At 43.4% G+C, this 27,792-nt stretch overlaps 1 protein-coding gene and 1 non-coding gene across 2 annotated transcripts in view; one reads left to right on the plus strand and one right to left on the minus strand.

Moving 5' to 3' along the window:
* Nucleotides 1-27,792, minus strand: part of LOC126424676 (transcription factor HES-1-like) — a 416,528-nt gene that overhangs the window by 376,801 nt on the left and 11,935 nt on the right. The window lies entirely within an intron of this gene.
* Trnaa-agc (transfer RNA alanine (anticodon AGC)) lies at nucleotides 17,706-17,778 on the plus strand. The gene has a single exon. It is a non-coding gene; the product is annotated as a tRNA-Ala (tRNA).

A 27,792-nucleotide genomic window follows, 5' to 3' on the forward strand; every position in this document is an offset into this window, starting at 1 on the left:
CCGGGAATCGAACCCGGGCCCCTTAGGACGGCAATCCGCCACGCTGAGCATTCAGCTATCGGGGCAGACACTCTTAGCAGTGCCAGTTGTGTTGACAGTTCGAGTGGCGCGGTCTATTGCCCGACGAGTTTGTAGCAGTTCTGAAGCGAATGCCGTGAAGTGTTTCGTTCAGTTCAGAAATCGAGTTGAACTCACGAGGGCTTAAGTCAGGGGAGTGCGGTAGGTGGTATAGAACTTAGCTACCCCATCAGTCAGACAAATCTGTAACAGTCCGCACTGTACGTGCTTGAGCATTGTCCTGCATCATGATGGTCAGGTCCTGCAGAAAGTGTCATCACTTCTGTCTTTAAGCTGGTCGTAGGTTGTGTTCCAAAAACGAACAGCGTAGAGACAGAAGTGATGACACTTTATGCACGACCTGACCACCATTTTGCAAGACAGTGCTCAAGCAGGTACAGTTCGAACTGTTACAGATTTGTCTGACTGATGGGCTAGCTAAGTTCTATACCACATACCGCACTCCCCTGACTTAAGCCCTCGTGAGTTCAACTCGATTTCTGAACTGAACGAAACACTTCACGGCATTCGCTTCAGAACTGCTACAAATTCGTCGGGCAATATATCGCGCCACTCGAACTGTCAACACAACTGGCAGTACTAAGAGTATCCTACAACTTCCGCATCGCTGGCAACGGGTCATACACAATGCTGGTGACTACTCTGAATGTAAAAAAAAAAAAAAAATTGTTCAAATGGCTCCGAGCCCTACGGGACCTAATATCTGAGGTTATCAGTCCCGTAGAACTTAGAACTACTTAACCCTAACTAACCTAAGGACAGCACACACATCCATGCCCGAGGCAGGATTCGAAACTGCGACCGTAGCGGTCGCGCGGTGTAACCAAAGACCCGGGGCTGTACCAATATAAAATCAATGCCGTGAAACAAGTACATTATGTGGATCTTGAGAAACGAATAGCGTATTCTGAATAGTTTCGGCGATTTTTTACCCGAATTGGTTTATTTGATCGAACCTTTTTCGGTGATGGGGCTTGATTTCACGTGTCTCGCTACATCGATTCTAAAAATTCACAAATTTGGTCATCAGAAAATCCACATGCCTTAAGAGAAACGCCACTGAAGGAGAGTAAATCGGAGTGTGGGTTGACTTAACACCAGCGCGAATTACGGGGCCGATCTTTTTCAATACTATCGTCACTTCCGATGCGTATTGCTCCCACATAGTTTACCTATTTATTGTTCTGCTGAATGGAAATGAAATCAATCACCCATTTTTCCGACAAGACAAACGATAATGCTCATACGGCCCACCAGTCCCTGCGACTTTTAGATGATATATTTGGAGACAGATTGATTAGAAAATGTCTGTGGTCTTCGCGCTCATCGGAACTGTCTTCGCCCCAGTATTTCCTTTGATATGCGGCTAAAAAAATTAGTGTATCAAAATAACCCAAAGGCAATATGAACTGAAGGCAGCGATGATCGATTATGTGCATTCGATTAAACGGAAAACTTGATCAAGACGTCCTCAGATAAATGAAACTTGTTGAACTATGCCTTCAAGAAAGAGGAAAACATTTCCAGTACGTACTGTAATGTTGGTGAGTGGAGTGTGTTTAATTGTAATTAATATAATTAGTAAATTTCGTTTTTTGGTTGTAATAGAGTTGAATCCATTCTCCCAACATAACTGCAGCCACCAGCGGTGAAATGAAATGAAATGTCGAGTGGCTAGGGCCTTCCGTTGGGTAGACAGGTCGCCTGGTGCAAGTTTTTGAGTTAACGCCACTTCAGCGACTTGCGTGTCGATGGGGATGAGATGATGATAAAGAAGACAACACCCAGTCCCAGAGCGGTGAAAATCTCTGCCCAGCCAGGAAACGAAGCTGACCGCTCAGCTATCTCTACATCTAAATCTACATTTACATCTACAATTCACACTTAAGTGCCTGGCACAGGGTTCATAGAATCATTTTCATACTACTTCTCTATCATTCCACTCTCGAATGGCGCTTGGGATAAAAAGGAACTAAATCTTTCCGCTCTAGCTCTGATTTCTCTTATTTTATTATTATGATCATTTCTTCCTACGTAGGTGGGTGTCAACAAAATATTTTCGCATTCGGAGGAGAAAGTAGGTGATTGAAATTTCGTAAATAGATCTCGCCGCAAAGAAAACCGCCTTTGTTTCAGTGGCTGCCACCCCAACTCGCGTATCATATCAGTGACACTCTCTCCCCTATTGCGCGACAACACGAAACGAGCTGTCCGTTTTTGCACTTTATCGATGTCCTCCGTCAATCCTATCTGGTAAGGATCTCATACCGCACAGCAATATCCCGGCAGAGGACGGACAAGTGTAATGTAGGCTGTCTCTTTAGTGGGTTTGTCGCATCTTCTAAGTGTCGCAGTCTTTGTTTCGCCTTCCCCACAATATTATCTACGTGGTCTTTCCAATTTAAGTTGCTCGTAATTGTAATACCTAGGTATTCAGTCGAATTGACAGCCCTTAGATTTTTGCCATTTATTGTATACCCAAAATTAAGCGGATTTCTTATAGTACCCATGTGGATGACCTTGCACTTTTCGCACCATACAGAAATTCTCTCTAGATCATTTTGTAATTGGAATTGATCGTCTGATGATTTTACTAGACGGTAAATTACAGCGTCATCTGCAAATAATCTAAGGGGGCTGCTCAGATTATGTTTCAAATTGCTCTGAGCACTATGGGACTTAACTTCTGAGGTCATCAGTCCCCTAGAACTTAGAACTACGTAAACCTAACTAACCTAAGCACATCACACACATCCATGCCCGAGGCAGGATTCGAACCTGCGACCGTAGCGGTCACGCGGTTCCAAACTGAAGCGCTTAGAACCGCTCAGATTATCACCTAGATCATTTCTCTAAATCAGGAACAGCAGAAGGGCCTATGACACTACCTTGATGATTTACCGTCTGTCACTACGAACTGTGACCTCTCTGAGAGGAAATCACGAATGCAGTCACACAACTGAGACGATACGCCATATGCACGCAATTTGTTTAATAGTCGCTTGTGAGGAACGGTATCAACGAGTTGTTGCCTTCTGGAAATCTAGGAATATGGAATTGATCTGAGATCCCTTGTCGACAGCCTCATTACTTGAAGAGTTGTTTCACAAGAACGTTATTTTCTGAATCCGTGTTGGTTATGTATCAATAAGTCATTTTCTTCAAGATGATTCATAATGTTGGAGTACAGTATATGCTCCAAAAGTCCTACTGCAAACTGAAGTCAGTGATATGAGTCTGTAATTCAATGGGTTACTCCTATATCCTTTCTTGAATGTTGGTGTGACCTGTGCTACTTTCAAGTATTTAGGAACAGACCTTTCGTCAAGTGAGCGGTTGTATATGATTGCTAACAAGGGAACCTCCCCATCGCACCCCCCCTCAGATTTAGTTATAAGTTGGGACAGTAGATAGGGCTTGGTAAACTGAACACAGATCAATCGAGAAAACAGGAAGAAGTTGTGTGAAACTATGAAAAAATTAATAAAATATACAAACAGAGTAGTCCATGGGAAGATAGGTAACATCAAGGACAATGAGAGTCAAGGAGCGCCGTGGTCTCCTGGTTAGCGAGAGCAGCTACGGAACGAGAGGTCCTAGGTTCAAGTGTTCCCTCGACCGAAAATTTTAACTTTTTATTTTCAGTTTATGTGACAAACTCTTATGTTTTCATCACTTTTTTGGGAGTGATTATCACATCCACAAGAAAACCTAAATCGGGCAAGGTAGAAGAATCTTTTTACCCATTCGCTAAGTGTACAAGTTAAGTGGGTCGACAACATATTCCTGTCATGTGACACACATGCCGTCACAGTGTTGTATAGAATATATCAGACGTGTTTTCCTGTGGAGGAATCGGTTGACCTATGACCTTGTGATCAAATGTTTTCGGTTCCCATTGGAGAGGCACGTCCTTTCGTCTACTAATTGCACGGTTTTGCGGTCCGGTCGCAAAACACAGACACTAAACTTATTACAGTGAACAGAGACGTCAATGAACGAAAGGACAGATCATAACTTTGCGAACATAAAGAAAGTAAAATTTTCAGTCGAGGGAAGACTTGAACCAAGGACATCCCGTTCCTCAGCTACTCACGCTAACCACGGGACCACGGCGCTCCTGTGTTTATACTCTCCTTGATGTTGTATATCAATCCCATGGACTACTCAGTTTGTATATTTTACTAATTTTTTTCATAGTTCCACACAACTTCTTCCTGTTTTCTCGATTGATCTGTGTTCAGTTTTTCAAGCCCTATCTACTGTGCCAACTTATAACTAAATCTGAGGGGGGTGCGATGGGGAGGTTCCCTTGTAAGAAAGGCGCTATTGTGTCTGCATACTCTGAAACGAACGTGATTGGTATACCATCTGAACCAGAAGACTTGCCTTCCTTAAGTGATCTGAGTTGTTTCGCAACACCTAAGACATATACTTTTATGTCACTCATGCTAACAGCTGTTCTGGTTTCGAATTCTGGAATATTTACCGTGGTGAATCCCGTCCACTTACTTATACAGCGAGATGAACGTGCTACCAACTTCACGCGTCCCGCCAAGGCGAGACACGCGGATCTGGCCGCTGCGAACAGACTTTGCCGACGCACTGTAGGTGGCTCTCATCCCCTACATTTATAAATGTTAATTCCACCATTTACTAATTTGCAAAGGATCAAGCACAAGTTCTATCCGGATCTGGAGCAAGTGAACCTGAAATGTTGGTACCATAGCTTATCAGTTATCTCTGAACCACATGCTGTGAACCGGTTTTTCTAAACAAAATTCTGCGATACTGGAAACAATCTGAATGTTTGTTTTGCTGCCAGAGAACACTATTAACACCCAAATGTGGCAATTTTCAAACTGGAAACTCAGTGACAGCGTCATCCACCGTCTGCAATTTAAACAGTTTGCAATCGCTCGCCAGGAATAATATCGGCCATCAGCGAAGCAGCTCATCACCGCCGGGCACTTTTAATGAAATGTTAAGTGGCGTCCCAAAGCGTTCCATTACATAATTGGCGGTCAAGTTATTGTGCCACTAAATGAGCCGTGTTTGCACGGTAATGACGGATGGAATTCCGACAACCACAAAAAAAAAAGGTGGGCGTTTCGTTCGCCAGCACTGCTCGCCCCGAATATTTTGTACGCTTCGAGTGAATTTATACAAGCCGTTTCTAGAGATTTCTGACACATGTTTGGAGCCGCAGTGGATCCTAGGGTTAAAAGAAGGCAACAAGTGGAAACTGTTTCTCGCCACAACATTCTTAACATAGCGGTTAATTGTCGCTTCGATAAAACAAAGTTACATGATTAATTTTATGTGTCCTAGGTACATGCCTGAACTCTTTTTTTGTATCTGTTTGGCCTTCCGAGTAGCGATTCGATTTAGCCATCAATAACACAAAGTTGCAATGGACATAGAATTGAATTAAAGGATGAAGAAATGCATATCTATAAGGATAGAAAGCTCGAACCGTCACGGCTGTGTCCACTACATTTTTCCTTCAGATGCTTCAAAGGCTCTAAGCACTAGACCTATGGGACTTACCACATAAGCCGGCCGGTGTGGCCGATCGGTTCTAGGCGCTTCAGTCTGGAACCGCGTGATCTTTACGATCGCAGGTTCGAATCCTGCCTCGGGCATGGATGTGTGTGATGTCCTTAGGTTAGTTAGGTTTAAGTAGTTCTAAGTTCTAGGGGACTGATGACCTCAACTGTTAAGTCCCATTGTGCTCAGAGCGATTTGAACCATTTGAACTTACCATCTAAGGTCCTCAGTCCCCTAGACTTAAAACTACTTAAACCTAACTAACCTAAGGACATCACACACATCCATGCCCGAGGAAGGATTCGAACCTGCGACCGTAGAAGCAGCACGGTTCGGGACTGAAGCGCCTAGAACCGCTCGCTCACAGCGGCCGGCTACATTTTTGCAACAAATTATTAAAATTGTGTTGATTTACAGTTCACACCATTCCTGAAATATCTACAGAAGCAAGACAAACATACAGGTTGTGCCCTGTACTCTTAAGGAACTTAACAATCACGTATAAAAGCGATTGTCTTTGGTAAATAGAAGAGAAGTACCTTCAGAAGGGCCAACCGTTCACAATCAAATTTGGGACACGTATAATGCGGTTGGCATCAGCTTCCGACTAAGGATTACACTCATATGCCCGCGAAGGGTAAACTTTGATGCGATGTAGATGTTGAAGAAAAGAGGCGTGATTGAATCGAAATCGAATGATAGTAGAAATCATGGATCGATCCAAGTGTCTCCCCATAGATCTTGGCTCTGAAGGAATCTGAAGTTGGAGCACTGCGTAATAACGTCTTTCGTTTGTTGGGAAGCGTTCCACATCTCTTGCCATTGTTGATTTGCGTGACCTTTGACCTCACGTAAGTAGTCTGTGTAAGGTAATTTCAGGTCCAGGATAGTGCCTAAAGATGCAGCTTGCTTGGCTAATGTTTCAACTTCCGCATTATAGATACCTGTGTCGGTAGGCATCCATAGCAAATGGATTGTCCGCCCCATCGGTGTGCTGCGAATATATTCCGAAACCACAACGAAATATAGCGGTTAGTTGTTTTGTTCCATCTCCGGCGTTGAAGATTTCGGAAAACGCTTTGAGAGTCAGACATAATTAATATCTTGGGGAGGGAATTGGAAGAGACAAACTTAAGTTCTATCAAGAGTGCCACTGACTCTGCTGTAAATGCAGCGCTTGGGGGCAGCTTGAAGGTTTGCCGGATCTGAAACTGAGGTCAGAGAAATGCACATCCAGTGTACTCTGCCTGGGAATTTTGGATCCATCGGTATATATACAGAGAAAACCAGGCCGCTCAGCTGCAAGGAGATGACTGAATCCTCTATTGACATTAAAACTTTCCAAACAGTGTATATTAAAATAATAGGCTGGAATATGGCAGCTGAGTGTATGAAGATCGTAGTGTAAAAGAGGCAAATACGACGAACATCTTACAGAACGTATGAGAGGTGAACAAGTATCAAAGCTGGTACAAACGGCCGGAGCTTTATTCCTTCTGTAAGAGGCAGTCCATAATCGGTAAATGCAGTCTCTACTTTGGTAGACAGAACTGTCAATAAAGGTCATGCCTTGAATGTAGAATTTATCCGATAACTTTTGGTGTCTAATGCTCAAGGAGATCTCCCTTGCTTCCATTAAATAGTGTTGGTGGACGTCTATAGCATGGCTCCAAGGCAGGTGCGGATGGCTCTGTATTGAAGTTTGGCGAGATAAACCTTTGGCGCTTACAGCCATAGTCTAGCCGAGATCGAATAATCCGCCGGTACACTGTGAGTACCGGTTGCAAAATAGTAAGACGAATTCTTTGCAGACGAATGGAAAACCTTGTAGAAGCCAACTTCGGGGAAGATCAGTTTGCATTCCGTAGAAATGCTGGAACACGCGAGGCAATACTGATCCTACGTCTTATCTTAGGCCGGTGGGGTGGCCGAGCGGCTCTAGGCGCTACAGTCTGGAACCGCGCGACCGCTACGGTCACAGGTTCGAATCCTGCCTCGGGCATGGATGTGTGTGATGCCCTTAGGTTAGTTAGGTTTAATTAGTTCTAAGTTCTAGGGGACTGATGACCTCAGAAGTTAAGTCCCATAGTGCTCAGAGCCATTTGAACCAATTTACTTATCTTAGAATATAGGTTAGACTTAGAGAAAGCTTTTGACAATGTCGACTGGAATAAGCTCTTTCAAATTCTAAAGGTGGCAGGGGAGAAACGCAGGGAGCGAAAGGCTGTTTATAATTTGTACAAAAACCAGATAGCAGTTAATAAGAGTCGAGGGGCTCGAAAGGGAAGCGGTGGTTGAGAATAGAGTGAGACAGGATTGTAGCCTATCCCCAATGTTATTCAATCTGTACATTGAGTCAGCAGTAAAGGAAACAATAGAAATTTTGGAGTAGAAATTAAAATCCATGGAGAAGAAATAAAAACTTTGAGGTTTGCCGAAGACACTGTAATTCTGTCAGAGACAGCAAAGGACTTGGAAGAGCAGTTGAATGGATTGGATATAAGATGAACATCAACAACAGCAAAAAAAGGATAATGGAATGTAGTCGAATTAAATCCGAGGGAATCAGGTTAGGAAACGAGACACATAAAGCTGTTGATGTCTTTCGCTATTTGGAAAGCAAAATAACTGACTGTCGAAGTAGGGACTTTGATAATTTTTGTTTTTCATTTAACTGGTTTAAATGTAATTTTTTATTTCTATTCCTTTGTCACATCATTTTAAACATGCTATCAAGTACTTGTATGGTGGCCATGTATGGAAGTGAAACGTGGACGATAAATAGTTTGGACAAGAAGAGAATAGAAGCTTTCGAAATGTTGTGCTACAGAAAAATGCTGAAGATTAGATGGGTAGATCACATAACTAATGAGGAGCTACTGAATAGAGTTAGGGAGAAGAGAAATTTGGGGTACAACTTGAGTGGAAGAAGGGATCGGTTTGTAGGACCTCTGAGGCATCAAGGGATCACCAATTTAGTATTGGAGGGCAGGGTGGAGAGTAAAAATCGTAGAGGGAGACCAAGAGATGAATATACTACGCAGATTGAGAAAGATGTAGGGACTGGGAGATGAAGAAGCTTGCACAGGATAGAGTAGCATGGAGAGCTGCATCAAACCAGTCTCCGGACTGAAGACCACAACAACAACATCAACATCAACTTCTTCATTTGCTCTCATTTTGCTTCTGATCATTCTTTTTCCGCTTGAAATCTTTATTCATGTATTTTCAATTCATTTTAGGTATTAATTTCGATTTCAAAATGGTTCAAATGGCTCTGAGCACTATGGGACTTAACATCTGTGGTCATCAGTCCCCTAGAACTTAGAACTACTTAAACCTAACTAACCTAAGGACATCACACACATCCATGCCCGAGGCAGGATTCGAACCTGCGACCGTAGTAGTCGCGCGGTTCCGGACTGCACGCCGAGAACCGCTGGACCACCGCGGCCGGCAATTTCGATTTAATTTGTTTCGTTTTATCATTCTACTTTTAGTTTCTGTTCACGTTATTGCATTCATTATTTCTTTTTACAATTTTGCTTCAGTTACGATTTACTTATAATCACTTCTCACGTTTAAATTTTCATCTGTGGTTTTCCATGGTACAATAGGAATTTAGGCCATGTTTTAAATGTTTGTACAGCGATTACCATAAAAATGCACATCTTCTAACGAAAAATACGTTTTTGACACCACTGCAAAGCCAATGTAAATAGATAATTTCTGTTGTTTCGTAATAGATAAATACACTCCTGGAAATGGAAAAAAGAACACATTGACACCGGTGTGTCAGACCCACCATACTTGCTCCGGACACTGCGAGAGGGCTGTACAAGCAATGATCACACGCACGGCACAGCGGACACACCAGGAACCGCGGTGTTGGCCGTCGAATGGCGCTAGCTGCGCAGCATTTGTGCACCGCCGCCGTCAGTGTCAGCCAGTTTGCCGTGGCATACGGAGCTCCATCGCAGTCTTTAACACTGGTAGCATGCCGTGACAGCGTGGACGTGAACCGTATGTGCAGTTGACGGATTTTGAGCGAGGGCGTATAGTGGGCATGCGGGAGGCCGGGTGGACGTACCGCCGAATTGCTCAACACGTGGGGTGTGAGGTCTCCACAGTACATCGATGTTGTCGCCAGTGGTCGGCGGAAGGTGCACGTGCCCGTCGACCTGGGACCGGACCGCAGCGACGCACGGATGCACGCCAAGACCGTAGGATCCTACGCAGTGCCGTAGGGGACCGCACCGCCACTTCCCAGCAAATTAGGGACACTGTTGCTCCTTTGGGTATCGGCGAGGACCATTCGCAACCGTCTCCATGAAGCTGGGCTACGGTCCCGCACACCGTTAGGCCGTCTTCCGCTCACGCCCCAACATCGTGCAGCCCGCCTCCAGTGGTATCGCGACAGGAGTGAATGGAGGGACGAATGGAGACGTGTCGTCTTCAGCGATGAGAGTCGCTTCTGCCTTGGTGCCAATGATGGTCGTATGCGTGTTTGGCGCCGTGCAGGTGAGCGCCACAATCAGGACTGCATACGACCGAGGCACACAGGGCCAACACCCGGCATCATGGTGTGGGGAGCGATCTCCTACACTGGCCGTACACCACTGGTGATCGTCGAGGGGACACTGAATAGTGCACGGTACATCCAAACCGTCATCGAACCCATCGTTCTACCATTCCAAGACCGGCAAGGGAACTTGCTGTTCCAACAGGACAATGCACGTCCGCATGCATCCCGTGCCACCCAACGTGCTCTAGAAGGTGTACGTCAACTACCCTGGCCAGCAAGATCTCCGGATCTGTCCCCCATTGAGCATGTTTGGGACTGGATGAAGCGTCGTCTCACGCGGTCTGCACGTCCAGCACGAACGCTGGTCCAACTGAGGCGCCAGGTGGAAATGGCATGGCAAGCCGTTCCACAGGACTACATCCAGCATCTCTACGATCGTCTCCATGGGAGAATAGCAGCCTGCATTGCTGCGAAAGGTGGATATACACTGTACTAGTCCCGACATTGTGCATGCTCTGTTGCCTGTGTCTATGTGCCTGTGGTTCTGTCAGTGTGATTATGTGATGTATCTGACCCCAGGAATGTGTCAATAAAGTTTCCCCTTCCTGGGACAATGAATTCACGGTGTTCTTATTTCAATTTCCAGGAGTGTATAATTAAATACACATTTACAGTCCGTTAGCCCCAAGTTGTTCAGGGTTCTGTCACAGTTCATTCAAAACTAGTAGTCTTGAATGAAATGTAATAGAAGCCCGAACAACAGAGGACGGACGTACTAGGACATGTATTGAGACTATGGAATACTGCATTCATCATAGACAGGCACGAGCCGAAATCTAGATTTGCTTTAATAAAAACTGAAAAAAAGGACGACTGATTGCTGTGTTCCATCATTTTGACAGTCATATCAGAGTCGTTGAGTGCGTCCATATTCATAATGGAAGGTTACTTGATAATTATATAGTGTTAGGGGACCTGACAGTTATTTCACACACTAGAAGAGCAGGTGGAAAGCTCGTTTTTATCGAGACATACGCCTGGTGCGTATCTTGTTGTTAAACAAAAATTCTGTAATACTGAATGTGCGTGCAATTTATTACAGTCCCACGATGTTGGGACCGACGCATTCTTTACGTTCATCGTCCTGAAAAAAAGGCTAGCTATTTGTAGACAAAATCAATAAAATTTTATCTAAAAATCCATATTCACGTGTTTCGTCTTAAAAATCGGAAAATTGTAGGTATTTGCGGAATACTGGGGGAAAATTGATCAAATTTGTTTAAAGACTATTAACAGCGTCATACGTTGGTGCTGTTAGTTATTAACCATTTAAAGCTATGTGTTTTATGTGTATTCCCTAAAAATCGGTAATATAGCAGCGAAATCCATATTTATGTCTGTTGCGTTAAAAGTCGTTAAAATTAGTGATGAAACATATATTTATGCGTATCTTCTTAAAAATTGGGGATGAAATAGCAACAAAACCCTAGTTACATATATTTTCTTAAAAAGTGCGGGGAAATCAGTAATGAGCAATTAAATGGGCGTCTTGTTAAAAATTAGTAAAAATTAGCCACAAAACCGTAAATAGCGTCGTACGTTGTAGAAAATAGCGTGGGTGCCGAACCTGCTCCAGTGAGGTTCAAATTAAGAATGCTAAACAGCAGTAGAGGCAGTGGTGATGGTGGGAAACGACCAATAGCAGCATGGTGTGGGTGTAGATGCATTTTTAATAATAAATTACCATTATTGAAGATGACAGGATTTACTTTGAGCTACAAGCATTGGACGCCTGAGTAAACATAAATCTAGGCCGTTATATTGTCCACAAATTATGGTAATCATCGCAGTTATTGCTCATTAATTATGTTCTAAATAAACAAAACATGAACCCAAATGAATAGTTTGTTTACATAAGGGTCATTAAATTACGCTAACGCGAGCGGCTGGTTTGTTTAATCAAAGAGAACAATGGGACTTAGCTCTAGTATGCCCATACTCCCCTTACTCGTGCACACGAAAGTCTGCCATATTCTTGCGACTGAAACATTGACACATGCAGAAATTCTGTTACTTGCCTTTTATGTAAGAACTACAATCTGTCAGCTGAATAATGTCTCCTACGTCACCCACATTCTGTTCATTTGCACGTTGAGGTGTACTGTGACTAGCACTGCAGCAGTCTAACGCAGGTTAGTCAAAACACAAGTAAACACTCTCGAATCTGGTGCTCTGTGGTTAGGAAATCGTCTACCGTATTCTCTATAAGCATCAGCTGCGTCTCCATTGCGTAACTCGTACACGAATACCATATCGGCATATTCAACAATTCTAAATGCATGTAGTGTTGGCCAATAAATTACAATCACAGTTCAAAAATTGAATAATGCAACAGAAGCACAACTTCACAGAGAGAGAGAGAGAGAGAGAGAGAGAGAGTTTAATAAACTCGCGACAACTGGAATACCAACACGCAAAATAAAAACTTATCTCGGTAACCAGCTCTGTCAACGAAAATTAGACACATGTATGGTATTTTATCTGAATTGGATTACACTAGCACCTTCCAAAACATGTACTATTCTTAGTGAATCACTACATATGCATATCACTGCTATTAGCTATATGGATCAAATATTCGAGAAATGGAAATAAAGAAATTGATTTGATATGAACATTTCCAAAAACATAACGACGGGATATTTACGGCTGAAACTGAAAATAATATATACAGACTGCGAAAAATAATCAGAAAGTATTATAAGAAAATTTACTAATTTGAAAACTACGACAATCACTGTTATTGGTATAAAAGGCTTTCAACGGTAAGAAGTTCAATCAATAGAAAACAGAACCATAAATATTTGGAAGCTGTATTACTCAATTTGCAAACAAATCAGACATAGAGAATAACATAAAGTATGTTAAATATAATATTAAAGAGAAATTTTCGCATATGAATAACATAAGGTATACACAGCAAATTTCATAGTGTCACGTCAAAAGCGGTTCTTCTGTCTATATAAAAGTGAATGACACATTTCGCACAATTATCATAAAAACAGGAAAAATACAGGTGAGATTTTTACGTTCCGTACGTCGCATAATTTTGAGGGACAGACTATGGAGTGAAAATATAAGAAAACAGTAGCTTGAAGTCAAAACGTCGTAGATATTTGGCGCCACCCTGTTATTAGGACGCTACAGGATAAATGATCACAAAGAAACCGAAGTTTAGAAAGATGATATTTGCTATCGTCAGTAGGGTGGATAGATGGTATAATATGAGCAAGAGACAGAGGACTTTCATCTATTTTATCGTTTTCTTAATCTCTGATTCGTCCACCTGATTCTTGCGAAGAATTCGGATTTGTCTTTCGAGGAATGAGTAGTTGCAAACGAAAGCCGCGCTTCCGCCGCTGTTGCCACCTGGTGGCCGCGCACCCTAATCTCGGCGCCTTATCTCCCCGCACGAGCGACAGATGTCACTGGCGACGCGGAGTTAATTAAATTCTGCCTGCCGCGATACAAGCGGGCGAGATTGCCAGCCTTCTGCTCGCCCCTTCGGTTCGCCTCCCGCACTTCGGAAAGAAATCCGCCTTCCAATACCTCCACTTCCCACCCATATTCCAAACAACGCAGTTCAGGTAGTTTTGCACTACTCTCTCAGTAGTGCAAATATGTTCCGCAAACTCTTCTTCGTTGTCTCCCTACAGCTGCTTTTGACATCTCATACTATGACAATCCATTTCGTTGAGTTCAATTTTTGTCCTTCGATTGTTTCGTGTTCCAGAGCACTTTCTAGAGTGCGCGCACAATAACGTGGCCGATATATGCACGATCGGCAGGGCACCCGTGGAGGGACTGGTAGTGGTGTGGGATGCTAGCAGGTGCTGTTAAGGAAAATGCTAAGCGCTGGAGGGGAAATGCCACTCTAAACTGAAGCCCACTCTCATATTTTTTGTAAATGTTAAGTGAAGTCCTTCCACATCCACATCCACATTTGTAAGGTGATCATTCAAAAAGATCACCTGTCACTTCTGCTTTGGTCAGCATTTCAAAAGAATTCTGCTGAAAATGCAACAAAACAGCGATTTATTTTCACCTGGCTTGTTAATCATTTGTAACTTTCAGAGAAGCGTCATGAGTGGCAAATTTTGAGTAAAACCTACAGTTCTTCATTGCTATGTTAAAATTTGCTTCTTTTGCCAAAATACAGCAGAGCTTACACAATGTCATCTCATTAACATGTTGTGTAGACGCAACTGCGAGAGAATTCTGAAACAGCGGTTTATTAAGTGAGGAACTAAGGAAAAATAAGGTCAATAGCTTAAAAAAACAACATACTCAGTACAAAAATAAACGTGCAACGATTCCACTTATGTTGTTCCAACATCCACAGCATTTTCCATTTCCCAGCTATCGATAACCCTTAAAAATTTCATTCTTTCATCGAAAAACTCTGTAGCTAGTGGAATAACAACCATATGTCAAACTATTTCCCTCTTTGTGTGTTATGATTTGCCTAAGTCTCAGTATGATATCTCCAACCGTTTATGAAATACGAGGAATGTTGTGAATATTTCGTTCTGTCATTATCACTGGCGCGCGCAATCACAAATGAGTGTGCTACATCACATCAATTTTCTCATGATTGGTGACATCTAGAGACCTCCACTCAAATCTAAAGAAAACTTCAGCATGTTAGCTAAATTTAATTTGCAGCAACATGTTATGTAATTTGCACCAAACTCGAAATCATAGTGATCCCTATTTTTCAATACAAACTTTTTCGCATTTCGCTCATTGCCTTACTTAAATGCAAATATCACAATAACTATGACCATTAACAAAATGATGAGCATGTAAATACGAAGCTCACATATTACGCTATAAGTAACACAAAAATGAATTTTTTTACGGAATAGTTTCTGTACAATTGTTTGAGAATGAATGCAAGGCATGCACCTGAATTATGTTATCTCAGTTCATTGCTGACCGGCCGAATGTGGGCAATGTTAGCCTCCCCTTCTGAACAAATGAATATTTTTCGCCCAGCGCTTTCGACAAAAATTGGTCACTGCATATCAGTCACCTGTTTCCTGCACAAACTCTACAACGCCCGTCCACGACTTACGCTACATACCTTCTTACTTACCTTCTTCTCTCTTGGGGGAAGGTAAAGGTATTGTCGCGTGGGACAAGGCAGTTAATGGCGATGTGTACGTAGATGGGAAACGTAGCTTCACGCGACATAACTCCCACATCACATGCGATGTGCCAGTGTTGTTCTGTCTGTAGAACTCATGAATAAAAACTTCAATATCCATAAACATTTTCTAAGGCTAGACCGTTCTGTGTCCAGTAAGTAAGCACATCAGCCTATGAAACTTCGCAAAATCGAACAAAGTCATTCCTGAGACTGAAGACAGTTACATTTACACAGCATATACTACTACACAAAATACTTCTACAAATTTGACAGTGACGTCCTTCAACATTTTAGAAAATCTGAAGGTGAAAAAAACATGGATACAGCAAGCCATTAAACCACTATACGTTGTGGCGTAACGCAATATCTCTGCCAACAACGCTACACGGATCTTCTGGTACAACCAACTTTGTGTCACATGAGAGACAGACAGTTTTGAACTGTGTAGTACTGAGAGTGCAGTGGTGAAACAAATTCGAGTTGGGAGAGGTTCTTTTCCACACAAGACGCAATGCCAGTTACAACTGAGAAGTGAGATTTGCAACATCATTTGTTCATCTACGATAGTTTCGTCGGAAGTGGTTCAGTCTGTTACAGCTTTGCACCAGATGTTTCACGTACGGTTCAAGCTCTGTCGACAGAAAGTTGTTCTGGGGCGTAATGCAGTCCTCAGATGGGTAGAACACTCCAGATCAACTGGGAACATAATAGATGAGTGAACGTCCACTAATTGTGTGAGAGATTTTCTTTAAAACTTGGGCATCCTCCCCCATTCGTGAGATTTGGTGAGATGTGGTGTACCCCCCTCCTAGGTGACGTTTACCCCATATTCGGGTAATAATACTTAAAAGTGAACTTTTTTGTTTTAAACATTCATTAAAATGCTTTTATAAGACTATAGTTCATTTATAAAGTTATTAAATAATGTTTCTAACACGTAATTAAAAACACTTTATTTTGAACATGTCAACCCTGTGTAGTTTAAAACGCTTCAATTGGCTCTGAGCACTATGGGACTTAACATCTGAGGTCATCGTCCCCTAGAACTTAGAACTACTTAAACCTAACTAACCTAAGGACATCACACACATCCATGCCCGAGGCAGGATTTGAACCTGTGACCATAGCGGTCGCGCAGTTCCAGACTGCCCTGTGTAGTACTTGAACAGACAGACAGGTTCCATGGAAATATCAATAACTGTTTTGATGGATTCCTAAAAAACTGACCATTTATTGGTGTATTATATATATATGAAGTGTCATTGAACTTGTACTTACTTTTCAGATTGAAGACAACATTTTTTGTATCTTTCTCTGAACCTTATCATCACGTAGCTTTTCAGTCTCTTGATTTGTATGATTGCTGAGATAATTCTTGTCGGTGAACTTCACAAAGTAACAAAAAGCGACAAATTCAATACGGCGTCTCGCATACTGTGCTTGTGATATAGGAAGTATTCTTGCCTCTTCCTAGTTCAGTCTTTCGTAGTACTTTCCCGAAATATCAAAGAACTTATTTTGTATTCCACACGAGGCAGTGCCTCCTAAAAGTGAAATAACGGTAACTGACGTCCCAAAACTCGCACAGGTTCACATCACCATTAGCTAAATCAGTCCATATGAGAATGGCCAAAAGTAAAGCTGTCATCAAGACAAACGGTGATTTGACACCACAGTTTGATACAGATTTCTTTGATATATTTTTGATAAAATCTAGGGTCGCACTCCAACTTTCATAAAATTAACACAGTACAGAGTCGAAGATTTTAGAAAACGTCTTTTAGTACAAGATATCTGACTAAGGTCTTCTGCATTAATACGGCCATATGGCCGTATTGTAGGTCAGTAGGTAGTATGCATGACTCCTACGACCTTTAAAGTAACTTACCCCAGTTGAACACGTTTGTATCTACGATAATAATCGAAGCAGACGAAATGACTTAAAATTTGTGCTGCGGCCTGGACTCGAACCCGGTCTTCTTGCTTGCTAGGCAGAAAAGCTAATCATTTTTTTTTTTAATTGTTCTCATTTTGTTCGATTTAGTTCGTTGCATTTTGTTCGGTGGGGCTGTCCCAGGACACACGTTCAAGTTTAGTGTTGAGGCATTGTCTCAGTTTTTTTTATTACAGAGGGCAGCTAGCCCTCTGACCGAACACGCTAAGCAACCGTGCCGGCGCCATTACACCACCGCAGTACGGTGGTTAACATTGCTGCACGAAGTACCTAAGCTGAGTGCCCTCCCCAACACAAACTTCGATTCATTTTTTCCTTTCATATTGAAGTTTGTGTTGGGGAGGGCACTCAGCTTAGGTACTTCGTGCAGCAATGTTAACCATCGTACTGCGGTGGTGTAATGGTTAGCATTTCTGCCTAGCAAGCAAGAAGGTCAGGGTTCGAGTCCCCGCCGCAGTACAAATTTCAACTCATTTCGTCTGCTTCCATCATTATGGTAGATAGTAAAAAAATGTCTCGGGGAAACATTTAATTACAAGACGTTTGTAAGTCTCTAACATCCATCTGTACGACTTATGATCTCGTCAGTGCTTCATATGCCGAGTTAGGCTGGTTGCGCTCCAACAAGTCAAGTGGCTACAGTGCAGGTTGGCTCTGAGCACTATGCGACTTAACTGCTGAGGTCATCAGTCGCCTAGAACTTAGAACTAATTAAACCTAACTAACCTAAGGACAGCACACACATCCATGCCCGAGGCAGGATTCGAACCTGCGACCGTAGCGGTCAAGCGGTTCCAGACTGAAGCGCCTTTAACCGCACGGCCACACCGGCCGGCTACAGTGCAGGTACACGCTATCTACAACGTGAACGTTAATAAAACCGACGCACTGCAGGGATGCATTCCTGATTGGAAGTGGAGGGAAAACGGTCCTATGAACATGTGTCTAAAATACATCATTGCTGTTTTTTTTTTTTTTGCAAGTGCTCTACGAACTTTTTTTTTTTAATTCCACCGAGTTTCGAACTCGGATCGCTGGATTCAGAGTCCAAAGCGCTAACCGTTACACCAGTTTTTTTTTTATTTTTTACCTTAAGTATATGAACCTATTACCCATCCATCTTTTTTTTCCCTAGACCTCTTCCACTTCAGGAGTTGGACCCTCTCACCCATACCACCCACAAAATCCTATCTAACCTAAAAATAAAAAAAATAAAAGCAAAGCTAGTGCCACCGCCACCTTCACGCTAACCTACTTTTTTTTTAATAATATATAAAGAAACTGAATAAATCTTCTTTCCATGACAAACTGTCCAATACAGATGAACAGAAGAACACGAAATCAATCAAGCTTGCTTGATGTTACGTCTTCTGGCAAAATTAGTTTTCCTGAGGCACTTGGACTAGCCGTACTATAAAAATAAGTAAATAAATAAATAAATGCTTAATTATAATGAAGCAAACTTAGTATTGACTCGCTGTAGTGTTGTGCACCAACGAAAAACTACCGCTTCATAATGGCAAAGAGTGAAGTAAGAAATTTTGAAACAAAGCTTTGTATTTCCGACTCTTTTTAAGGTTGTGGTGCTCTTCCATTATATACTGTATGTACTCGTCTATACTCGCATGTGTATTCGTAACTGCAAAATATGCAAACTGGCCGATAATCCAAGTGTAGCTATTGTGCTTTGTTGCAGGAAAGAAATGCCAGTCTGGTTGAAGTACATCTTTAAGTGTTATAGCAGAGTCTGTAGTTCTAGTAATTATTGCGAGTTTTTTCTAGTCCAGTTCCATATGTGGTATTGGTCTCGGCAGATGAGAATGTGTGCCAAGGTATGTACAGTGTGGCAATGATCGCAGTATGGACTCTGCTTCATTTTGATATTGTGCAGCTTTTCACCTGTGGTGACCTTCTCGTTTACAATGTCATACCATGTGGACACTACTTTGGAGTGGAGGATGGGATTGTTAATATTTTTCCAGACTTTACTCGACCGCTGTATATTTCGCTCCCATTGGGTTTTGCTATGGTGTCTCGTGAGGTGGTAATAGATCCTTCTGGTGTTAAGCAGCTGTGAAGTATTTCCAGGTTTTGCCTCAGTAGATGGCATGTATGCTGTGTGGTTGACGCAGCATACTGTAAGTAGCAGAATGGTCTGGTATTCATGTCAAGACAAACAGGGATAATGTTTGCGTGCGGGCAAGCAGATGGAAACGGCGAGAGGCAGCACGGCTGTACCAAAACAACCACCATCTCAGACACCAACCACATCACGCAGCATTTCAACCCCTTTTGGGCGTTTGTGTGATCGTGGGTCCTTTCACATAGGCGAACGTGCAGAAAGGTGGCAAACTATGCATACACCAGATCTGGAGGACCTCTTTGAGACGAATTCTAGTACAAGCTCCAGGCAAGTGACCCACAGACACGGGGTAACGCAAATTACTATTATGTGTATCCTGCATGAAACTGTTTCTACCCTATCTACTGCAACGAGTGCAAGGATTAATACTGTAAGTAGGCTATTTAGGTTTTCTTATTGGTAATGCCACGTAGCGCTCTGTATGAAAAATCACTGGCTGTGCTGTGTGCAGTCTGTGGCTAGTTTGCATTGTTGTCTGCCATTGTAATGTTGGGCTGATGGATGTGAACAGCGCGTACCGTTGAGCAGTAGGAGGTGAGCAGCCAGCAGTGGTGGATGTGGGTAGAGAAATGGCGGAGTTTTAAAATTTGTAAGACTGGATGTCATGAACTGCTATATACAGGGTGTTACAAAAAGGTACGGCCAAACTTTCAGGAAACATTCCTCACACACAAAGAAAGAAAATATGTTATGTGGACATGTGTCCGGAAACGCTTACTTTCCATGTTAGAGCTCATTTTATTACTTCTCTTCAAATCGCATTAATCATGGAATGGAAACACACAGTAACAGAACGTACCAGCGTGACTTCAAACACTTTGTTACAGGAAATGTTCAAAATGTCTTTCGTTAGCGAGGATACGTGCATCCACCCTCCGTCGCATGGAATCCCTGAAGCGCTGATGCAGCCCTGGAGAATGGCGTATTGTATCACAGCCGTCCACAATACGAGCACGAAGAGTCTCTACATTTGGTACCGGGGTTGCGTAGACAAGAGCTTTCAAATGCCCCCATACATGAAAGTCAAGAGGGTTGAGGTCAGGAGAGCGTGGAGGCCATGGAATTGGTCCGTCTCTACCAATCCATCGGTCACCGAATCTGTTGTTGAGAAGCGTACGAACACTTCGACTGAAATGTGCAGGAGCTCCATCATGCATGAACCACATGTTGTGTCGTACTTGTAAAGGCACATGTTCTAGCACCACAGGTAGAGTATCCCGTATGAAATCATGATAATGTACTCCATTGTGCGTAGGTGGAAGAACATGGGGTCCAATCAAGACATCACCAACAATGCCTGCCCAAACGTTCACAGAAAATCTGTGTTGATGACGTGATTGCAAAACTGCGTGCGGATTCTCGTCAGCCCACATGTTGACTGTGAAAATTTACAATTTGATCACGTTGGAGTACATACTGACGAAACTAAAATAAGCTCTAACATGAAAATTAAGCGTTTCCGGACACATGTACACATAACATCTTTTCTTTATTTGTGTGTGAGGAATGTTTCCTGAAAGTTTGGCCGTACCTTTTTGTAACACCCTGTATATTATGACTTTTTAACACTAGTAAGGTAAATACATTGTTTGTTCTCTCTCAAAATCTTTCATTTGCTAACTATGCCTATTAGTAGTTAGTGCCTTCAGTAGTTTGAATCTTTTATTTAGCTGGCAGTAGTGGCGCTCGCTGTATTGCAGTAGTTCGAGTAACGAAGATTTTTGGTGAGGTAAGTGATTTGTGAAAGGTATAGGTTAATGTTAGTCAGGGCCATTCTTTTGTAGGGATTTTTGAAAGTCAGATTGCGTTGCGCTAAAAATATTGTGTGTCATTTTAGTGTTGATCAGAATAGGTAAAGAGTGAAATGCGAAATGTCTGAGTACGTTCAGTTCTGCTCAGCTGTTTGAAAATCAAATAATGTAAGAGGTTTATCTGCATAGTTATTCATTAATTTTTCTAAGGGGACGTTTCAATACCAGTGGATTTCCCTCTGCGGGAAGAGTTTTTTCGGTGGGTTTTGCACCAGACCACGCAATTATGGGATTCATGTCATCAGTCCTCTTTGCTGACGAAGCAGCCTTTACCAAAACTGGCATCATCAATCGGCATAATTGTCATCTGTAGGCTGCACACAATCTTCAGAGAAATGTTTGTGATGTCTCATCAACATCGGTTCAGCATCAATGCGTATGGAGGGAGAAAAGTACCTGGGCTGCTTTCGTAATACGGCAGGTTATGTGGTTTCTTTTGTATCCCGCCCGGAAGGCGGCGCGTGAGTCTGCTCCTGTAACCTGAAGGGTAGGCCGAATGTAGGAAGTGAGTATGTAATGGTTCTTTATTTACGTGTCCATTACGGCACTCCAACCCCAGTTCTCGATACCAGTAATATCGTACTACTTTTCTGCGAAGTAACAGACATATTTTTGTGACAATATTCACATTTGGTTTTATTAATGTATAGGTACTCCGATGTATCGATATATTACAGTGATACGGTTCTTGTCTGTATTCATTTCTGTGAGACTGTCATTATCTTTGACTTACTTGTAACCGTTTTAGCGCGAATGCGCACAGAGCAGTCCTTGTTTCACTTTGCAGAAGTTAAGTTGTCATTTCGCTTTGTAAAAGAACACTCAAGTCTTGTGTTTGGTTAATGTGGAAATTAAATATATGAAGATTGATACGAAACTGTTTTCTTGATGATGTGACAATTAAGAAGAAGTATATGTGAATTTACAAGAAGTTTAATAAAAATGTGGATCGTGAACACCAAGTCAAAAATTATATCTACCATATCATTGTTCTGATCTGGGATTGTATGATCATTAAGAATTTCCTGAAAAACGTATTTGTTAGGTCTTCAAATATTGCTGAAATACGGATCTGGAGCCGGCCGAAGTGGCCGTGCGGTTAAAGGCGCTGCAGTCTGGAACCGCAAGACCGCTACGGTCGCAGGTTCGAATCCTGCCTCGGGCATGGATGTTTGTGATGTCCTTAGGTTAGTTAGGTTTAACTAGTTCTAAGTTCTAGGGGACTAATGACCTCAGCAGTTGAGTCCCATAGTGCTCAGAGCCATTTGAACCAGCCAACAGATCTGGACCTTCTAGCAGTCAAAGTGGAATCACCCTAGAATCAACAAGTTGAGCCATAACAACTTCGACGAAATCTACGTGGGAATCCATTCAAGATAAGTGCCAAAATTAATGACTTTTTTACAGTGACTTCATTATTTCCATTCTGACGATACCATCCACAGTCAATAACTTTGTTGTTGCCTGATAAAGCGAGCATATGCTGCGTGAGCAACATTATTAATATGATTTCTAACCTAAAGGTGAAATGCTTCGGAACTGCTGGTAGATTTTACAAGTTTACCATAGAATTAGGATTACATTAGGCTTACTTAATTTTGGCTGATATGAGAACGTAGGTGCGAAGCCGTACACGTGTCAACGCTAACAGCTACTAGGAGTAGGCAAACTACCACTGAAGTAACTGACGTAACAAAGTCTGTAATGGGTATCCCCCTATGAAGTAGAAGCTATGTTGCTTGGTCGTCGGCTCGGAATCAAATGGGTCCAATCTGGAGCGGCGCTCATAGAGCTGCACAGCGCCTGCTAGAGGGCGCTGTCGTAGGTGTCGGTGTCGTAGTGCCAACCTAAGAAATTGAAACAACGCCGTGGCATCGTAGCTATCGATACCACAGTTTCTGCATGATGGAGCAACACCCCACTTCCACATTACAGTTTGTCGACACCTCAACATCTTCCTCGGATGCTGGATAAGACACGGAGGCGGTGTAGCATGGCCTGCTAGGCCACCGGACTGAACTCCCCCCCCCCCCCCCCTCCCGTTCCCCCGCCGCTCCCACTGGATTTTTATCTCTTGGGTATTCTGAAAAGAGTTGCGTATGCTGAACCAGTTCCTGATCTGCAGTGCCTTCAACGCGTTCACGATGCCTTTGACACTATTGGTAGAGAGGCCGGAACGTGTGAAAGAGTGCGGCAATCAGTGAAGACACCACACACACACACACACACACACATATATATATATATATATATATATATATATATATATATATTATGTTTCTGAACCGTATTCTGCCAATAAATTGTTTTCTTACCACAAATAATTGTTTAAGCACTTAAAAACGCTGCTCATGCAGTGAACGCAGTTGGATTTAAATTAACAGTCCGGAAAGAAACGGTTCACTACACTCAACTGTTTAAACCTGGTCAAATTCACTTACATTACTGTGAAAGCTTCTTTTATGCACTTAACAATAGTGTTCTGCAGCTGCGTAGTCTACTAACTAAGAACGATTCTTTCATGTGATGCAGCTCTATTTTGGAATAGGCCTACGCATTCTAATATGCTTACTGAATTACTATTGTTCTCTGAAGAGCATTTGTCGTTTCATGGTAAGCCTGATGTTTTCCCCTTATATTTCTTAAAGAAAAACACACAATTTTTAAATTTATCATCATTTTTTAATTTTAGTTCAATTTTCCTTTTCATTGTTCTAGTTCATCCTGTAATTCTGTTCACATATGTTTTATATAATTTTTACGTCATTTTATCGATATTTTCCGGTTATTTTACAGGTATTTTAAATCATACATAACTGAGCCCTAAAGTTACAGGTATTTTTTATATTCGTAAACTGAATGAATTCCCACTAGGGGCAACTGCCCCCCCTGCTCCGTCCCCCCCCCCCCCCGCCCCACTCCTGCGGGCGCACCTGGCCACTGTTCATTTGTTGCAACGTAGATGCGATGCAGCTCTGTACTGTATTCCGGGACGATCTGTTGTCGTTACACGCATACCGACCTCTTCCAGTCAGTGCCAGTAGTGTATCGGTTTTATTGACGTTCACCCTGTACTTACCGTCGGCCACGGTACACGTCAGAGTGACGCCGCGGAGGGGTATGACGCGGCGGGGCTAACGTCTCCCGTGAAGCCGAGCGCCAGCAGGGCTCCAGAGATAGCGCCGGGGATGTGCAGTTTTCAGGAGCCGGCCGGCCGGTGGGCAGCGAGGCGCGGCGCGGCGCCCACGGCGCAGTGTCGGGCAGACCGCGGCGGCCGTCAGCGCGGCCCACGCGCCGCCGCCCTGGGCCCCATTCAACTGCGCCGTGGCCAGGGGAGGGGGAGGGGGTGACGGCTGCCCGCCGCTTTTAGCGCCGCGCCCGACCCCGACCCCTGCCTACACGACCGCATGCATATTGCGCCACCTAGCGACGGGGACGGCCGGGCCGCCTCCACCCGCGATTCTCAATTAGCGACCCACAGTCCCAATTACCTGCGATCGCGACCTCGTTTACCTCTCTCACTCTACATTCTCTCCCAAATGCCAGAGAATAATCGCGAGAGGCTGGAATTAGCGCCACACCGCAACTTTTTGACTGAATATAAGTACTACCTTTTTACCCTCGATGTTCCACACCCGCTACCTGTCGGATGTTTTTAGCGGCCACCCATTTCCGCTGTGACACTTCTAGAGTCATTCAAAGAAAGTCTACGGTCAGTAGCTCATCAACTCCCAGATCATGCTATAGTAGTTCGAGGTGACTTTGACTAGCCGAGCATAGACTCGGATGTCTATGGATTCATTGCAGGGGTACAGACATACAGTTGTGCGAAATAATTTTGAACATATTTTCTGAAAAACAGCTTAAGCAACTATTTCGGCAGCCCACACGCAAAGGAGGCGCCAAAGAAACGGGTATAACATGCGCATTCAAATACAGAGATATGTAAACAGGCAGAATAGGGCGCTGCCGTCGGCAACGCCTATACAGGGTGTTACAAAAAGGTACGGCCAAACTTTCAGGAAACATTCCTCACACACAAATAAAGAAAAGATGTTATGGGGACATGTGTCCCGAAACGCTTAATTTCCATGTTAGAGAGTGGTTAGCACACTGGACTCGCATTCGGGAGGACGACGGTTCAATCCCGTCTCCAGCCATCCTGATTTAGGTTTTACGTGATTTCCCTAAATCGTTTCAGGCAAATGCCGGGATGGTTCCTTTGAAAGGGCACGGCCGATATCCTTCCCCATCCTTCCCTAACCCGAGCTTGCGCTCCGTCTCTAATGACCTCGTTGTCGACGGGACGTTAAACAACACTAACCTAACCTAACCATGTTAGAGCTCATTTTAGTTTCTTCCACCTACGCTCAATGGAGCATGTTATCATGATTTCATACGGGATACACTACCTGTGCTGCTAGAACATGTGCCTTTACAAGTACGACACAACATGTGGTTCATGCACGATGGAGCTCCTGCACATTTCAGTCGAAGTGTTCGAACGCTTCTCAACAACAGATTCGGTGACCGATGGATTGGTAGAGGCGGACCAATTCCATGGCCTCCACGCTCTCCTGACCTCAACCCTCTTGACTTTCATTTATGCGGGCATTTGAAAGCTCTTGTCTCCGCAACCCCGGTACCAAATGTAGAGACTCTTCGTGCTCGTATTGTGGACGGCTGTGATACAATACGCCATTCTCCAGGGCTGCATCAGCGCATCAGGGATTCCATGCGACGGAGGGCGGATGCATGCATCCTCGCTAACGGAGGACTTTTTGAACATTTCCTGTAACAAAGTGTTTGAAGTCACGCTGGTACGTTTTGTTGCTGTATGTTTCCATTCCATGATTAATGTGATTTGAAGAGAAGTAATAAAATAAGCTCGAACATGGAAAGTAAGCGTTTCCGGACACAAGTCCACATAACATATTTTCTTTCTTTGTGTGTGAGGAATGTTTCCTGAAAGTCTGGCCGTACCTTTTTGTAACACCCTGTATAAGACAGCAAGTGTCTGGCGCAGTTGTTAGATCGGTTAGTGCTACTACAATGCCAGGTTATCAAAATTTAAGTGAGTTTCAGTGTGGTGTTATAGTCGACGCACAAGCGATGGGACGCAGCATCTAAGAGGTAGCGATGAAGTGGGGACTTTCCCGTGCGACCCTTTCACGAGTGTACGGTGAACATCAGGAATCCGACGTCGCTGCGGCCGGAAAAAGACGACTGAAGAGAATCGTTCAACGCGTCAGAAGTGGGACCCTTGCGCAAATTGCTGTAGGTTTCAATGCTCGGCCATCAACAAGTCAGTGTGCGAACCATTCGATGAAACATCATCGATATGGGCTTTCGGAGGCGACGGCCCACTCTTGTACCATTGATGACTGCACGACACGCAGCTTTAAGCTTCACTTGGAACCGTCAACACGGACACGAATCCATAGATCCTGCATGTCAGCTGGTGGAGGCTCTGTAACGGTGTGGGGCGTGTGCAGTTGGAGTGATATGGGACCCCTGATACGTCTAGATACGACTCTGACAAGCGACACGTACGTAAGCATCCTGTCTGATCACCTGCACACACTCAAATCCATTGTGAATTCCGACGGTCTTGGGTAATTCTTGCTGGACAATGCGACACGCCACACGTCCAGAATTGCTACAAAGTGGCTCCAGGAACACTCTTTTGAGTTTAAACACTTCCGCTGGCGACCAAACTCCCCAGATTTGAACATTATTGAGCATCTCTGGGATACCTTGCTACGTGCTGTTCAGAAGAGATCTCCACATTCTCGTACTCTTACGGATTTATGGACAGCCCTGCAGGATCCATGGTTTCAGTTCCCTCCAGCACTACTTCAGACATTAGTCGAGTCCATGCCACGTCGTGTTACGGCACTTCTGCGTGTTCGCGGTGTCCTACACGATATTGGGCGTGTGTACCACTTTCTGTGGCTCTTGAGTGTCTCTTTAGACCTTGTAGGTACAAATACGCCAGACCTTATCGACAACATCATTATCGAAAGGGGGACTAGTAATCTTGATATTACAGCAACTATGGGTACGAAAGTTAATAAACAGTCGAGGAGGCTAGGGGGGTATTTCTGCTAGAAAGATCAGATAAAGCCGGCCGATGTGGCCGAGCGGTTCTAGGCGCTACAGTCTGGAACCGCGCAACCGCTACGGACGCAGGTTCGAATACTGCCTCGGGCATGGATGTGTGTGATGTCCTTAGGTTAGTTAGTTTTAAGTAGTTCTAAGTCTAGGGGACTGATGACCTCACATGTTGTCCCATAGTGCTGAGAGCCATTTTAGATCAGATAAGCAGTTGTAAGCACTTCACTTAGACAGTTAATTGGCATCACTTAATTCCAGTAAGATGGGTGTAGAGGAATTACGGCATAGTTTAAGCAGATTGTAAATCGTGGCCTGGAGAATTATGTGTCTAGTAAGTGGATCAAGTAGGGAAAAGACCCACCATGGTTTATGAACGAAATTGGGAGAACGCTGAGGATGCAC

This window comes from Schistocerca serialis, chromosome 10 (genome assembly GCF_023864345.2).
Source record: "Schistocerca serialis cubense isolate TAMUIC-IGC-003099 chromosome 10, iqSchSeri2.2, whole genome shotgun sequence".
Lineage (NCBI taxonomy): Eukaryota > Metazoa > Arthropoda > Insecta > Orthoptera > Acrididae > Schistocerca > Schistocerca serialis.